The sequence below is a fragment of the Mauremys reevesii genome, unplaced genomic scaffold (genome assembly GCF_016161935.1).
Source record: "Mauremys reevesii isolate NIE-2019 unplaced genomic scaffold, ASM1616193v1 Contig71, whole genome shotgun sequence".
Lineage (NCBI taxonomy): Eukaryota > Metazoa > Chordata > Testudines > Geoemydidae > Mauremys > Mauremys reevesii.
This window is the reverse complement of record NW_024100886.1, coordinates 96,191-113,839: the sequence shown is the minus strand read 5'-3', so window position 1 is coordinate 113,839 and position 17,649 is coordinate 96,191. Positions and strand designations below refer to the sequence as shown.

The 17,649-nt window shown below is 49.0% G+C and overlaps 1 non-coding gene across 1 annotated transcript; it reads left to right on the top strand.

Annotated features, from left to right (window-relative positions):
• The first annotated feature begins 7,312 nt into the window (after positions 1-7,312).
• TRNAK-UUU lies at positions 7,313-7,385 on the top strand. Its single transcript has one exon. It is a non-coding gene; the product is annotated as a tRNA-Lys (tRNA).
• The last annotated feature ends 10,264 nt before the right edge of the window (positions 7,386-17,649 follow it).

The following is a 17,649-nucleotide window of genomic DNA, read 5'->3' as shown; positions in this document are numbered from 1 at the left end:
CCCTTAAATCAGAACTTTTTATAGGGAACCGGTTGCTAAGAAATGAAAGGCTTTTTTTACTTTTTTTTTTTTAGTCATCCCTGCCGGGGCCCCGCCAAAAATGTTTGAATTGGGCCCCGCACTTCCTAAAGCCGGCCCTGCCAGCAGCCATGGGTGGCGGGGAGCCCCACAGCCCCACACCACTGCGTATGGACCCTGCAGCTCCCAGCTCCTACGAGTGGACCCCAGAGCTCCCAGGTGCTGCGGATGGACCCAGGATTTCCCAGCAGGCATTGATGGCGGGAGGAACTTGCAGCCCCATGTCATTGCTAATAGACCCTGCAGCTCCGAAGACTCTGGAGCTCCCAGCCGCCCCAGGCAGGAGAGGAGCCCCCAGCGCTCAGACACCGCAGGCAGAGCCTGGCGTTCCCAGTCACCATGGGGGGTGAGGAGAAGCAGCAGCCAAATGCCATTGCAGGTGGCGCCGTAGCTCCCAGCCACTGCAGGTGGGTGCTAGAGCCTCCAGCTGCCATCGGGACCCCACAGCCCCTGGCCGCAATGGGCAGCGAGGGGACCCCACGGCTCCCAGCCACCACGGGCAGCGAGGGGACCCCACGGCTCCCGGCCGCCACAGGCAGCGAGGGGACCCCCCGGCTCCCGGCTGCCACGGGCAGCAAGGGGACCCCACAGCCCCCGGCTGCCACAGGCAGGAACCGTCACCCAGCGACCGGCAGAAAACAGCAGCGGGCGAAGGCATCAAGCAAAACCTCAGCTTCTGCTGCTGCCACTCCTTCAACTGGCTCGGTTTCCCTGTTCACTCTGCGTCGCTGCCGCCCACGGCATTGTCCTTCACCCTGCTGCTGAGAGCTCCTGTGTCGCCACCAGGGCGGCTCTAGACCCCAGCGTGCCAAGCGTGGGCGGCATTTTCCGAGGACGGTGGCAGGAGGGTCCGGCGGACCTCCGGCAGGCATGCCTGCGGAAGCTCCACTGGAGCCGCGGGACCAGCGCACCCTGTGCAGGCACATCCCCCGGAGCCGCGGGACCGGCACCCGGCAGCGCACTCCCTGCGGCATGCCGCCCTGCTTGGGGCGGCCGGATTACTAGAGCCGCCCCTGGTCGCCACTTCCCCTGCTGCCACCTGCCTGTCTCCTGCAGCCTCTGCGCCGCCACCTAGTGGGGGAACCTCGCTACAAGTGCAGCCTGGGCAGCCTCTTTCATTGTAACACCATGGGCAGGGCGTGAACCGCCAGCTGGGGGAGACTAGCGCCCTGCCCCGCCCCTTGCACCTGAGGCCCCGCCCCTATTAATTTCCACACCGCCCCTGTTGGAGGTCTGGACATCTCCAGTGTCACTGCTCTGCATTCACCTTCCCCTTAGAATTGTTCTCGGACATTCCCAAATTTGGAAAATTATGCAGTTCACAATGTGAATAGTGACCCCGGCTCCTTCCTGCACCTGCTCTACATTGCTCCACAGCAGCTTCTCCCCCTGCAGAGTCACCCCAGCACTGCAGTGCAGCCACCCAGGGCTTTGCAAAAATTAATAATACAGAGTTTGGAGGAAAGTAAACATTTGTGAGTTGTGGAAATAGCAAAAGGCAACAGTTGTGGTGTTACAAGAAGGGCAGTTTTTGGTTTAATAATAAAACCCAGTTATATAAATGTAACTGTATGTGCAGCTCTGTGCACTCACGTTGGATGGAAGCTTAGTAATTAAATTATACAAGAGGGTCAGGTAAAGTGGCTGCTACCATCACTATGTTTTGTCCCGAGAAGCCTTTACAGCCATTCTGAGGGGAAATGGGCCCTTTGCCCACAGAAACGGTCTATAGGGGACGGCTGCAGGCAGCAGGCGGAGAGATAATCTCATCAAAATGTTTTGACTCCTGGGTAATGTAAGCAAAATCACTAAAGGAATGTCAGGGGTTTCTATTGGCACTTAACTTGCCTGCCCCTGGCTGGCTCTGGTTATACAAGATGGACGTGTAATTGGGGTACAGTTGTGTAAAAAAGAGTAATTGCAGTGCAAGGGATGTTAGACAAAACAAAATGTTGTGTGTAATTGTGTAAGGTTTTAGAAACCTAAACTGAGACTTATGGTTTGTAACATAATGTTATGAAGGTTAAACTATGGAAGGAATGTGCATTTTCCCAGGACGTGTGCAGTGTATATTGGAGAAAGGGTAAAAGAAATGCAAACAAAACATGGTACTTAGCTCAAACCCTATTAGGGCTCCAAAGGGAGCCACAATAGGTTGAGGTTTCTTTTTCAGATCTGTGTGTTTTGAAGCAGAAGATGAAAGTGGAAAGTAATCAGAACTCGGGTGGAAGTTGTTTGTGTCCCTTTTAAGACAGTCTCTGAGCTGCTGATGGCTTTGGATCCAAAAGCCAAGCCCGAAAGCCGGGGTGAATGCAAATGACCTAGCTGATGGGGGAAGGAGAGAACTGCCCATCAGTGGCTGCACAAAGGAGCTGCAAATAATAAATACATCTGGTCAGCAAACAAGCTACTGGAAGACTCAGATTGTGGCCCTCCAGGAAAGGGAGGTGAAAAAACAAGTCAAGCCTGAAAATAAGGGGGACAGTTAACCCTAAGGAGTGTGTGTGTGTGTACAGTGCTAAAGCTAAAGCTAAAGCTGTCTCTCAGCTGTTACCTGAGGATAAACTTAAAGCTTGGTGCAGCAGAGAAACTATTGCAAACTGGGTCTGTTGTACAAGAGGGGAAACTGAGGCACACCACCTCATGAATTTCATAAATGACCAGTGAGTGGGTTAATTCACTATCTAACTATAGAACAAAATAAGGACAGCCTGGAGGGAATTCTTCTGTTTTTCCTGCAATTAGCAAGGAAATTTGTAAAAGGAAGTGGTATTATTATTATTAAGCACTAATCTGTCCCCACTGGGGGTGTGTGTGGAAATTGTTTCTTTTGTTTTTCAGACACTCTACAAGCAAGCTGGTGCCAGCAAAAGACTAACCCAGAATACCATGAATCTATATTTTGTGTTGTTTGTCTGTGGTGTTTGTCTTGTTGTTAGCATTGTTGTGTTTCAATGAACAGAAAACCTCATGACGTGGGTGGGGGTGGCTTCAAAAGGCTGACCTGGGGAAGATGTGTGGACATTCAAAATGCTCGACTAGGAGGCCAGCACCTGTGTAATAGCTACCGTGGTATCTGGAAGTGAATCGGCAGCTGAGGTGGGCCCCACAAGCCCTATGGGAATAATGAGAAGGGGATTTGCTCACTGGGAATCAATGGAGGGGTGTGTAAAATGGTGTAAATCCAGAGAAGATGTTTGAATGTGCCCCTCCCTGATGGCCGTGGAGGAGCACACCCAATGGCCCGTGGCAAGGGGTGGACAATTGGGTGTACTGTGTATGAGGTGTTTTGCTGGAAATGTACATATTACTGGGGGCACAATTACACCAGCCCCTAACCAAATTCCACACTACACACTGCTCTCTGGGCTTTGGCACACAGATAGATCTGTGACTCTTACTGCTGTGAAAAATCGAACCAGCGCATACAGCCTGATTCCACACCATGTGGTTAAGTTGGTTTGGACAATAACCCATTTCTCTGAGGACATTCAATGGACTTATGCTATGGACAAAAGCACGAAAACCTGCAGTGGCAGCGTATTGCAGCTGCCAGCAACTGGGCATGTTAAGGGCTTGACCCCGTCGAAGGAGGAGAGGAGGTGTTTTGGTGGTGGCCGGGATGTTGGACCATGCGGCTAGTGCTCAGGTCTCTCGGTGTTGCTGTGGATTGTTACAGCGGCTGGTGTATTGCTAAGTATACTTGTGTGACGTTGCCTACGGAAATAACCGAGAAGTAATGGAGTAAGCCCCTCCCCCCTGTACTAGACAACCTGGATCCAACCTTCCCGGGCCCACTATAGTGGGAAGTCTGGAACACTAATTGGAACAGGTGTGGCACGTCCGTAGGAGAGAAGGTGCAGGGCACTGTACTACACACGGGGCAGTGGGACAAATGGAATATCAGCCCCTTCCACCTTGATGCCTGGCCCTATCAGGAAATGTGTCACCACGTGTCCTATGTTTTGCTAAGGGGGAGAATGGGAACAGGGACACAGGCAAGGGTCTGTGGCGTCAGGGCTGGGATGGGGACACCGAGGAAGGAAACTGGAATCGTTGCTTGCTACAAGTTTAATCCAATAAACATCTCATTGTTTGCACCTTGGGACTTTGGGTATTGCTGCTCTGTGTGTACGCAAGAAGGACCAGGGAATGGGAGGGTGAAGGGATAAACCCTCTAACACTAACTAACATCTAACACACATTTGAACCTCTTCTTTTCACACCGTTGCTCATTCTCAGGGGCTGCTTTGTCTCCAGACAGATCCATTCTATTTCAGAACAGCCTTGCTCTTTCTGTCTGTGTCAGAGTAAACACTCCCCTTCCCTCTAGTCTCAGACAAACACTAGTATTAACTGTTTGCTACTGAGGGGTTTAGAAAGCATTTGTCAAAATGTCATTTCTGGGGGATTTTTCCCAAGATCCAGTATTTTGTATTCAGACATCTCCCAGCTTCCTTGGTGAAAATAAGGCCAAGATTTCCTTGCAATATACAGGAAAAGGCAGTTTTTCACCCCAGATGGGACTTGAACCCACAATCTCTGATTTAGAAAGCCATTGCCTTGTCCATTAGGCCACTGGGGCTGTGTGAAAGAATGGAAATGCTACCTCCTAAATGCATATTTCTCATAAGTTGGAAGCCTCTGTCTTACCCCCCATGAGGGATCCGGTGGCTGTGGGTGTTCTCCACGCTACTGGGGGTGTCTGGTGCCCCTGTCCCTCCTGGTTAATAGTGGAGTGTGTGGGTGTCCCCCCGCCCGTTAAGGATCCGTGTTGTGCGGATGCCCCTGTTCTTCTCATTAAGAATGGTGCAATGGAGCATCCCCCACCCCATGAACTAGCTCCCGTGTGTGGTTCCCCTGGTTCCTCTTTTCAAAATCCATGTTGCAGGGGGGCGTCCCTCCCCCACAAGTCAGAATCCCCAGCGTATGGGTGCTCCCATCCCCCCAGCCAGGCTCTGTGGGGGGTGTCTGTATAAAAAGAGACTGTGTTTCACTGTCTTGCCCAGGCTATGCTGCAGGGTTTATTCACAGGTGCAATCCCACTACTGATCAGCACAGAAGTTTTGACCTGCTCCATTTCCAACCTGGGCCAGTTCACCCCTCCTTAGGCAACCGGGGGACCCCAAGCTTCCCCGGGATCACCATATTGATGCTGAACTTAGTGAGGACACCTGATTGGCACAGCCCCCTACAGCCCATAACTCCTGAGCGCAAGTGATCTGCCGGCGTCAGCCTCCCCAGGAGCTGGGATCACAGGCACCAGCCACAGGGTCTGGCTTCTTTTGCAGCCTGGCAGCTGCAGCTTTAAACTCTGCTTGTGAGCTCTGTGCCTGGGCCAGACGGGGACAGCCTGGAACTGGGAAATGCTCCTGCTCCCCCTGCCCCCGTCTCATGTCGAGCTGCAGGCGCCGCTGTCCTCCCAGGTAAGATCCCGGATGTTTCGGTGCCCCCCATCCCCCGCCCAGGTGTCCGGGTACCTCTGCCCCCCATACAGAATCCTGGGTGTGTGGGTGTCCGTCCCTCTGCAGAGGATCCCGGAGTGTGGATGCCCTTGTCCCCCCCTACAACATCCTGGGTGTGTGGGTGCCAGTCTCCCCCCCCTACAACATCCTGGGTGGGTGTGTCCCCAGGGTGTGAGTGCTCCCATCCCCCGATACAGGCTGGGGGGGGGGTATAACTGGCTCTCCCTGTCCTGCCCAGGCGGTGCTACAGCAGCTGTTCACAGGGGCAGCAACCCCACTGTCAACCTGCAGCTTTACCCTGCTCCAGAGGTGACCTGCTTCACCCTCCTGTGGGAGCCCGGGGACCCCGAACTTCCCAGAATCACCTGATTGATGCCGAGCTTAGCACAGACACCGGCTCAGCCTGGCAGGGAGCTGCCCTGAGCCCTGACAATCAGCTTCCCTCCGCCTCCTGCTGCACAGCGAGGGTCCCACGCGAGAGGCTTCGGGCCCAGTTTGTTCAGGAGCGTCCCAGGCTCCAGCTGTAAACGCTGCTGGTCAGTTCTAGTCTTTGGCCACACGGGGGCGGCACTAACGGTCCCATCTAAACGCTGTTTGCGTTCGGCCCTTCGGATCGCAGATTGTAACCCGCGGGCAGATCTCTGAGTGCAGCCAGATCCCTCCCCAAACTAAACATTGAAGCAGCAGCTCCCCTTGGAAATATCAGGATTTTTGCCTTTAAAAACAAGGGAAATGTCTGCAGCGAGAGACTGAAGAAGCTCAATTGATTTCATTGACTGGCGGTTAAGAGGCGATTTAATCACTGGTTTAAATACGTTTTACAACTTCGCAGAGATGGGAATATGTGATTTGAAGGGTTCTTTAATTCACCAGACAAAGGTTGAACAAGACCCCTTGGCTTGCAGTCGATGTCAGAAAATCCCACCTGGAAATGACCATTTTTTAACTGTGGATAAATTCCCCATCACTTGCAGTTTGTAAATCAAGACTGCAGCTCTTGCTGCAAGACACCTGGTGTGTGGGTGTCCCTGTTCTGCGTTTTGGGATCCCTGGTACATGGTGCCTCCCTCCCACCAGTTCAGGATCCCCACAATGGGTGCTCCCATCCCCCCATACAGTCTCTGCGGGGGAGGGGGGGTGTCTGGTGCCCCTGTCCCTCCTGGTTAATAGTGGAGTGTGTGGGTGTCCCCCAGCTCATTAAGGATCCGTGTTGTGCGGATGCCCCTGTTCTTCTCATTAAGAATGGTGCAATGGAGCATAAGGGTGTGTCCCCCACCCCATGAACTAGCTCCTGTGTGTGGTTCCCCTGCCCCCATCCAGGCTCTGTGATGTGTGGGTGTCGCTGTTCCTCTTTTCAAGATCTGTGTTGCTTGGGTGCGTCCCTCCCCCCAAGTCAGATTCCCCAGCGTGTGGTTGCTCCCATCCCTCCCTCCAGGCACTATGGGGGGGTGTATAAAAAGAGACCGTGTCTCACTGTTTTGCCCAGGCTACGCTGCAGGGTCTATTCACAGGCGCAATCCCACTACTGATCCGCACGGGAGTTTTGACCTGCTCCGTTTCCGGCCTGGGCCGGTTCACCCCTCCTTAGGCAACCTGGGGAACCCAAGCTTCCCCGGGATCACCATATTGATGCTGAACTTAGTGCGGACACCCGATCGGCACAGCCCCCTCACCAGGCCAGAGAGAGCAGCAGGTTTCCCCTATTGTTTCCCACTCTTGTTTTCTTGACTAGATTCTCCTCTGCACCAACTTGCTCTTTTCCTATGTGAGCCTGGCTAGCTCAGTTGGCAGAGCATCAGACTTTTAATCTGAGGGTCCAGGGTTCAAGTCCCTGGTCAGGTGATAAACTACTCCCCAAGATCTTCAACTGTCTTGCTAGAGTCCTCTCTGATGTTACTTTTTCTCTGTAGGATTTTCCCTTTCCTCAGAAGGGCCTTTTTGTGTTGGGTTTGAAGGGGCAACTTCCTGACAGCCCCTCTGTCCTTGCAGCCTGGAGGAATAAAGGCCTCTGGGCATAGAGCATGTTCCTTCCCTGCACACACACACACACATACAAAAACACACAGAATATCCCTAAGGAATTAGAATCACCTGATGCCTTCCCCTGTCCTGCTGGATCCCCAAATGAAGATGCTCTTCAGCCTAAACCCATGTCCCCTCTTTTCCCAGTGCCCCTAAATCCCAACCCTCAGTCCCTCCTATGCTCACTGCTCCTCACTCCCAACCAGAGCCTGCTCTTATTCACCCTTCTCCTCTGTCCCAACCCACAGCCCCCTCCTATTCCCAGTGCCCCTCAATCCCAACCCACAGACCCCCCCCCTCCTCAGGCTGCTCCTCAATCCCAACCCACAGCTCCCTCCTTCCCTCCAGCAGCAGGTGCTTCAGACCCCCTCAGGAAGATTTTCTTGCAAGGTTTCGTGTATGAGTCTGCATGTGGATTTTGCAGTATGTTGGAAATAGGTTGGGTTACTTGCCGAAATGATCACTTGTGGCTGGTGTTAGATTCCCAGTCTCCATGTTATAGGGGCAGGAGAAATAAAGGGTTGTTATCCTTGTTGTGTGAATCGAGGGCAGCACAACTGTGCTTGGCAGACCCCGATTGAGGGACTCACCCTCAATTCAATAGCACTTGCTAGACAGGGGACAGGGGTTCCAAAGCCAAGTGGGCTGGGGTCTGGGTCCCAATACTAAAATTTAGGCGTTAGACCAACGTTAGGACAGGGGGGCTGTGGAGGGATGAGTGAGTCCCTAGACAACATAGTGAGTACGGTGCCTTCTTATTTTCCCCTTTTCCACCCAGGATGGCAGGTGAACTCTACAGAGGCACCTCTGGGCTTACACTGACTAAGGACAACAGCTCTGAGTGGGATGCAGAGCGGGGATGGATCATGTTAAAGGACTTTTTGTTGCTGGACTTATGAACCGTAGGGAGAAGGACAGTGCCCAGCTTATCTGGGGGGTGGGTCTTTCCCTCATAGTTTATGTTTATGTGTTGGGGCTGCTGACATGACTTCTGCTAAACCTGGGCTTACATTGCAGTGTAGACATACCCTGAGAGGGCATCTAGACTGTGACAAAATCCCGCTGGCCTGGCTGGCCTGGATGATCTGAGTTGGGCTCCTGGGGCTCAGACTCCTGCATGAGTGAAGGGCAGCAGAACATACCTAGTTGGTCCTGATGGAAGGCTGGGTGGGTGGGTGGGTGAGGAATAGCATTTATTGGACTTTGTAGAAGTGATTGAGAACATCACCCTAAACCAGTGGTCCCCAAACATTTCACACTGTGCCCTCTTACCCATTGCTGTGGCCCCTTGGAAGCCACAGTCAAGAACCAAGGCTGGGAGTGGGTCTGTTGCTTGCTGGGGAGAGGGGTGCAGACAGGGGTAAGGGGGTCGAGGCCAGAGTCCCAGGCTGAGGGTGGGGTTGGGGAAGAGCTGGGGCAGAGTGGGGCTGAGTGCTGCTCCCTCCATGGGGGCTGACTCAGGCCCTGAGGTGCCCCCATGAATGTTCCTCTGTGTCCCCCTAGGAGTCACACCCCACATTTTGGGGACCACTGAACCCTACTCACTAAGCAGGGGCTAGTGATGCCAAAGCCCAGGGAAAGGGAGAACAAGTGTGGGGCCCCCAGCACTGGAACCATGTGAAGGGGCTGCAGGAGAGGGGCAATGGCTGGTGGCCCAGGGAGTTAAGGGCAAAGGGGGCACAGGAGGGGGCAGGAGTTAGGGGTGAAGGAGGCGCAAGGGTTGGGAGTGCAGGAGCTAGCAGTAAAGGGGGAGTGGGGATCGTCCAGGGGCAATGGGGAAATGCCAAAGTACAAGCTTTGCCCAGGGCACCATTTTCCCTAATGCTGGTCTGAGCAAAGAATTGGAAATGACCCTTCAGTGAGACCAGAACCATAGTGTAGAAAAGCCCCTTTGTTAAGTGGTGGTGGCTGAGGGCTTAGGGAGATGGGTTAGAAAGCAATAGGCATCTTTCTGTGGAGGTTTGATTCTTGCCTGCTAGGCAAGGCTGGTGTGTGGTGTCTCCATGGCTGTACTTTCAGTGTCTGATCACCCACAGTACCACAAGGAGCCAAGTCTAGAAATATTCAGATGCTCTATGCCAGGGTTTCTCAAACTTCTTTTCACTGCAACCTCCTTCTGCCCAAAAAACCCTACTATATGGCCCTGGAAAGAGAGACCAAGCCCCTTCCCACTGCGCAGAGGCAGGGGAGACAAAGCCTGAGCCCTGCCCCAGTTAGGGGACGGCAAAACCAAAGCTTGGGGGATTCAGCCCTGGGTGGTGGGGCTCAGAATTTTGGCTTCAGCCCCAGGCACCAACAAGTCTAATGCCAGCCCTGGCAACCCCATTAAACAGGGTTATGACCCACTTTGGGGTCCTGACTCATAGTTTGAGAACCACTCCTCTATGCTGATGGGAGAGAGTTTTCCTGTGGGTGTAGTTAATCCACTTCCCAAGAGGTGGCAGCTATGTCAGTGGGAGTAGCTATATCAGTGGGTGTGCAAGCTGTGGTGTTTGCCACATTTAAGAAGTTTAATCAAATCCCATTTTTAAAACCACCTGTTGTCTGGGAATGGCAAAGGAGCTCGATGAAGCAGAGTTTGTCCTTCAAAGTCATGGAGATCACGATTCTATACTCCTATCAGTATGGGGGTATAGTTCAGTAGTATAGTGCTTAACTGCTGCTTAAATGGTCCTCAGTTCAAACCCCAGTGTTCTCTTATAACCTTCTATTTTTTTTTTAAAAAGGAAAACATTTTCATTTCCATTCTCCATTATGTTCAGGAGCTCCACTATACAGGGGTGCTTGATATGAATGTAAACACTCAAGATTTCGCTGTCCAAATGCATAAAAACCTAGCAAAGCTGTCCATCGGCTGAAATCAGTTCCAATCCTCGAAGTGTCTAGTTTATGTTTTCATCAATTAAACAAAGGTATCATACGAATGTACATTTGCAGATCCCTCTTCTCCAGGAGCTGTGCTGTGCAGAAGAACAAGAACCACATCCAGCTGCAGTTCAGGAGTCTGATGACCAAAGAGCCAATAAATGTTCTGAGGGCTGGAGAAAAATGCCATCTAGTGAGCTATTGAACAAGCTCAACCTGTTTCGCTTATCAAATGAAGATTGAAAGGTGACTTCATTGAAGTGTTGAAGGGCCTTAATGGTGAGAAAAGACTGGGTATTGTTAGCCAAAAGGGCTCGTTTTCCCCCCGGAGCTTACCTAATTACACCAAGGAGGCATGAAGACAGGAAGACAAGTACCACACCCTTTATTGATCGGTCAGCTGAGCGGGTGTTCCTCTCGGCTAGTGCCAGAGAAAGAGACACACCTTTCATGGCCAAGCGGCCTACCTTTATAGCCGGTAACAAACAACTTAGCCTACGTTTGTCTACGTCATTTGGTTGACCTATAGACCCTGTACATGTATCTATTGGGGATAATTGGGTACGCAGGATACATATATCATTTTGTGGGGGCTACAAGAGACATACAGCTGTTGAGGATACATTTGTCATTCTGAAGGGGACACAAGATACATCCGTTGACCCTTTGTACTAGATACTTTGGATGCATACATGTGAACACAGCTGCATACACTTGGGGAGCCAACATATACTTGGGGAGCCAAACAAAACTGATAAGCGAAATAGCTGACTTAGGTAGATACACGGCCTTCAGTCTAATGAGTTCTGTAAGCTTTCCAACACAGTTTGGACAAGCATAACATAACTTTGGTTTACTCAGGCCTAATACGGAAAGGCTTCATTAGCACTATGATTTTCCAACAACTCCCCCCTTTGAGAATACTCACCAAACCTTTTGGCTGAGTTTTCTCACACTTTGAGGCCAAAAGCAATGAAGCTCTGCAGAAATATTTACAACTGCTCTTTAAGCTTAGTCACCCCCAACCCAGGAATGAATGCATGGACAAAAGAGTGGAACCTTGTTCATTTAACAACGAAGGGATCAGGGCACTGACTATAACTCAGGTAGGTATACCCAGTGGTTTAATTTCCCAGATGTCTTGGTGAATAATTTAATCCCATATGCATCCTCCCCATGGACCCGGCAGGATTCGGTATGTGGGAGCCACACCCACCCCAACCGGTCCATATGCTTGGAAGGAGCACTGTAAATGTTCACACTTCCACCCAGAAAGTGTCCAAGTATGTCTTCATGACCACAGATCAGATGGTTCCTGATATGTCTGTAAGGGCAGTGGGTCAAGTCTGGTGCTCAAGATCACTTCAAATGGCCATCAGCTGGTCATCGAGGAAATCCTGAAATTTTAAACATACTAGATCCCACTGCAATGCCTTCCCAGCCTCAGTGATATTCAATACCATCTCTGTCAGTAACTTCTGGGTTATAGAACTAAGGGTGGAAATGACATGTAACTCACCAACTTCAGCCTATACTTGGGTTAGCTGAACTTCAGAAATAAGGCTAGTGGCCCTTTCTAGTCAGCCCAATTTCTTATTATGTTCTTTGCCTTAAGAATATTCCAAATGGCTGCTACACTATTGGCCCCAGCCCACAGGGATCTGCCCAATTTCTTCTTTTTCCAGAGGAAATAACCCAGGCTCTTTGTTGTGCTAATCTAATGGCAGTCCCCTGTGAGCAATCTGGGTATGTAAAAGTGATCTGAAAACTGGATAAAGGCAATACCATTTAAAATCCAATTAGGAGGGCAAGACATACTAAAGGATTTATCCAAAACACAGGGCGCAGCCTGTAGAATAAACCCCAAAATTCAATTAATACCACATTTCCAAACAGGATCCCACAAGTTTCTTCCTGCCAGTGTAGAATTTTTGTTTCTTTACCAGGGTCATTTCTCAATGTCCTTTTAGTCAGGAATTCCTGGACTTTGGCAATGTCAGTGGAGTGAGCGTTCCTTCTCCTTTCCCAAAACAATTGTAGTTTAGCATTCTACAGGAGAGATTATCAGCACATCACCCTGTAATGGTTTTTGATTCTTCTAGAAAAGTTCAAAGGCACAGTAGGTCTGTCAGCGGACAAGGGAGAGGTTAGCTAGCATGTCACCTTGTCCTTTTTCCCTGCTGTCCAGAAGGCACAGTGGAGCTAGAAGAAGGAATAGGCTAATCATATAGGAGAGTTCTCCTGATGTGGACGGGTCTTTTTGCAGTGAGAATCATGGGTCCAAGCAATCAGTCTTTGGCACTTCACAGCGGTGTTGGTAATCAGCAGGACTCAATAAGGACCTTTCCAGTGTGGAGCCAAAGCAGTCTTTCGTTGGTGGACCTGTACATTGATCCGGTCTCCAGGTTCCATGGAGTAGCGGGGCTGCTAGGGTCTTCGGATAGTGTTTCTTTACCTGTGAGAAAAGAAACCTAACACATTGCATTAGTGTCTGTGCAGATTTTACATCTGCTTGGGTATATTCAAGCCCCCCTTTTCTGGTTGTTAGCCAAGTGTCCTTGAACGAAGTCAGTGTATTTTTTTTTTTTTGGACTGAGCTTGCTAATTAAAGTTTTTCTCAGTTAACTCGTTCTTTTCCTTTTCCCTTTTGGCTTCCTTTTTTTAACCTACAAAGGAAACTTTTACTTTTTACTTATACACCTTTTGTTAACAATGAACACATACACATTGCTGTTATACAGTACATTAGTCTTATTATTTAATGTATGCCACATATACCCTTCTACTAACATAACCTTATTACAGAGCTTTGGAACAACAAGCCAGGACAAGCACACTCACTTTGATGAGTTTATTTAATACAACCTCTAGTTCAATAGCTTCCCACCATCCCCAGCCCTCTGGCTAGAAGTTTGAGGTAGCCAGAAGGATCCCATGCACAATATGGGGAGTGGGTTAACTTTTCATGTCCTCGCTTCCAAAGACTGTTAGTATGCAAATTTTAACAACAATTTTCAATTAAAAGATTTGGCCAATGTAGTTTCTTTCTCTTACTTAAGAAAATACATAAGACTTTAGTATATCACATTTTTCTGATGTATCCAAACACTTTGTATTTTAAGTTGAACAAAACAAATATCTGCATTTCAATTCAAGCCTTCTGCTTTATTTCAAACCAGACCATCCCATGAAAATATTAATCACAACAATTTGGCCACAAGACAAACACCACAAGACTTAATTTTACTCTGCCAGTAAATCATGGTACGTTGAATGCTGTTTAGCTGGCATTAGTTTTCTTTGATTATCTGAAAGACCAAAACAGAGGTCTACCCCTTCTGGGCAGTCAATTATTGCTTAAAATATACAAATACCCTTGTTGATTTCAGGCAAAACAAGGAATTACCCCATATTGTCTTATATGTGTTTCATAGACAGCCCAGATTTCAGTGGCCTCTACCTTATCAGTTAGATAATTTGCATTAATACAGATGCTTTCTGGTTTGCTTTTTACTTTTAACTCCTGCTTTTAAACACTGAAAGAAAACATCACCACTTATAGTGCCTTAGAGCCTAATAAATTTTCATTTACATAGCACTGCATACATTCTTTAGCTAATTCAACAAAATTGTTCATAGCCAAATGATTGCAATCTAATAATTTCTTTGCCTGAATTTATTTACAAACATTTTAAAAAAACACCAAAAACATTTCTCTTTAGCATTTTTACAAAGTTCAACTACTATTCCCTCCAGCAACTACAGAGTTAACTCTTCACTCTCCTTCAAATCACTTGCTCTTTCCTTATATCACTTGCTTTGTCTTTCAACAGCCACTTACCAATTCAAATCACCATTCCAAATATCCTCCTGAGTATTTGAAATCCCCATGCTTATACTCACTTACTTCTTCCTTCCACGAGACCCTCAAAAGTTTCCAACCTGTTCTCCAAGCTCTCTGTCTGTTGCCTGCCCGCCTGGGCCCGATCCTTTTTTTTTTTATTTTTATTTTTTTTTTTTTGCTGAACCGTTTCTTTCCTGGGCTTCTGCCCCCACCCTTCTGGTCTTTTCCCAAAAACATTTTATTCACAAGACTACCCGAGTCCTCCCGTGTGAGGCTCGCCACCTGAGCAAAACGCATGGCCCACTGGCGTTTAACTATTTAATTGCCTCTTGTAGCAAACACACTGCTGTTACGGCGTATGCTGAGCACAAATGGTTAAATTTTAACAAGTCCCTGAAGGACCGGTACTTGCTTAGCCAGGGCTTCCTTTTCTAACTGGAAGTCCTGTCTTAAGGCCTGCAACTTGCCCTGGGCGCAGGTTTGAGTTGCTGCCTGGTTCATGATCTATGCTCTTAATTGCTCAATTCTAATTACCAAATACACATTTTTTTCCTTTTCTCCAACTACTCTATTGCCCAGTCCTGCTACGACTGGGGGTAGATTCACCTGCCACCCTTCCTGGTCAACCAGGGTGGAGAGAGGAATGCTAAACCCTTCTCCAGTTCTCAGACTTACTGCAGCTGAGAATGGGCACACCTTTAATTATGCAATCCTCAACATATAACACCAACAGAACCAAATAAAACAAACATAAAACAACAAGGGTAAAACAAATAGATGGTGTAAATTCTACAGGGTTCCCCCATTCTCTATTGCTCACCAAACTGTGACAAATTTCTGTTACCAATTATCCCTCATGTCAGGTGATCAAACTGACACTTCAGGACGGTGGGGGAGGATAGAGAAAATACACCATATAACCAAATTTTAAAGCTTCATTAAAATGATAAAACAACAATGGAGAGTGTTGGGAACGCTTCCACATCACTCATAACAAATACGAATGCCCCATACTTACACATATCCAGACTGGCCACGTCTGTATATAACATTCAGAAAAGGGGAATAGGTGGACGGGAGATTATCCTGTATATAGCTTGTTCAGAATTTCCAACATGCTTCTGCTCTTGGGAAGGCTGTTCTTGTACACCCTGGAATCTCCTGCGGTGTCTCTTTCAGAGATTCTAGTCCAGGTCAGCTACCTCTGGCTTCTCCAGTGTCACCAAGCCACACCAGCACCGGCATCCATCACAAAGTCAGACTGTTGGATCTCACCAAACAGTTAAGCTTTGCAAATGTAATCTCAGTTCTGTAACTTGTACTGCCTTTGGTTTGCCTGTCTCTATTTTTCCACAGCCAGCTGGGGCTGAAAGCAGTTTTTTTTTTGTACTTAACATAGTCTGTACTGATTCTTGACCTTGAGCATAAAACAACTTTCTCTTTTTATCTCTGGGCGAAGCTGAGTTTTAAATTAACCCGTTTCTAGACAAATTGCTCACACTGTGTCAGAGGCTTTTCTTTGGTGATTAAAAGCTCCTCTGAGATATATGATCTTATCTAGATTAAAGGTACCTTCTAATGGGCATTGTTTAGATGGATCTTCACGCGTATAAAGATTCCAATTCTCTAAATACCTGCAGGTTTTAGAACCATAATGTACGTACATATAATATGCTGGGGTACCCTTAGGGGGTGAGGTGGAATGTTTAGACTGTCCCTTACCCATTTTCTACTCACACACACAGGGAGGGTGCCCTGTCCGCGCTAGCAGCTCATAAACTAAGGATCTCTCCCTACAGGGCACTCACACAGGAGAGACTAACAAGGATGACCACGACTCTCCCACACCTCCCTTCAGCAAAGAGCGTCGGCTAGTCTCTAGGAGAGGGCGTCGGCTTGCTCTGATTGCGTCCAGTGAGATGATCAGACTGTCAGTAGCCCACAAGGAAAAGAAGGGGGGGGAGAGAAGATGGGTTCACACGCTCCTAGACCCGGTTACAGTTTTGGCTTCCAGCATACCAGTAGAACAAGAAACAAAAGTACCCCTACCAAAAAGAAAAGCCAGCCCTGGGGCTGCTCTAAGTCCCAGTAATTGTTCAGCACGGCCCACGGACTCGTGGAGTTAATGGAATTATTCATTAGCCATGGCTGTACCTAGGTATCTTAACCAAAAACCTGTTAGGGGCCCAAGGTCCAACCCGCACTTCGGGGGTGTTAATCCTCAAAACCCAGGAGGTAACGCACTTACCACGCCCGGAGTGGCCACGTCTGGCAGGTGGACTCCCCTCTTCTGGTACTGTCTTGCCTCCGTGTCGTTTGGAGTTCTCTATAGAGGGGGCGTAGCCGTCCCGGCCGATTGCGGCGACCCGGAGCTCGAGCAAACCAATAGCTCAAGGTGGCCACTCTCCTGAGCCGTCCTCGGCCGCCAGTCGCGCCCCCTACAGGGAGAGAAGTCCTGCTGTGGTCGACATTTGTTAGCCAAAAGGGCTTGTTTCCCCCTGGAGCTTACCTAATTACACCAAGGAGGCACGGAGAACAGGAAGACAAGTACCACACCCTTTATTGATCGGTCAGCTGAGCGGGTGTTCCTCTCGGCTAGTGCCAGAGAAAGAGACACACCCCACAAGCCCGGACGGTCCCCTTTTATAATCAGTAACAAACAACTTAGCCTACGTTCGTCTACGTCATTTGGTTGACCTGTAGAACCTGTACATGTATCTGTTAGGGGATAATTGGGTATGCAGGATACATATATCATTTTGTGGGGGCTACAAGAGACATACAGCTGTTGAGGATACATTTGTCATTCTGAAGGGGAAACAAGATACACCCGTCGACCCTTTGTGCTATATACTTTGGAAACATTCATGGGAACACAGCTGCATATACTGGGGAGCCAAATAAAACTGATAAGCAAAATAGCTGACATAGGTAAATACACGGCCTTCAGTCTAATGAGTTCTGTAAGCTTTCCAACACAGTTTGGACAAGCATAGCATAACTTTGATTCACTCAGACCTAATACAAAAAGGCTTCATTAGCACTATGATTTTCCAACATGAGCACCTATTTTTTCTCTGTTGGTTCTGCAGCCCCGTAGTTCCTATGGATTTGCTGACTCAGCTCCTTTCGCACCCTAGAGAGAGGAGCAGAACCAGGGCTATGGCTCATCTATGGGGTACCAGGTGAGTGGCAGAGGCTTTAGGTGCTGAGAGTTTGCCTGACCCCTCAGGGACACACTGTGAGGTGGTGTCCCAGGGATCTCTATGAAAGGAGCAGAACAGCATTTACTTGGGGTGGGGAGAGAATTGAGAGTGTCTCAGGGGGTTGGACAGAAGTATTGCCCGGGTGAGGGACTGGCTAAAACACAGGCCT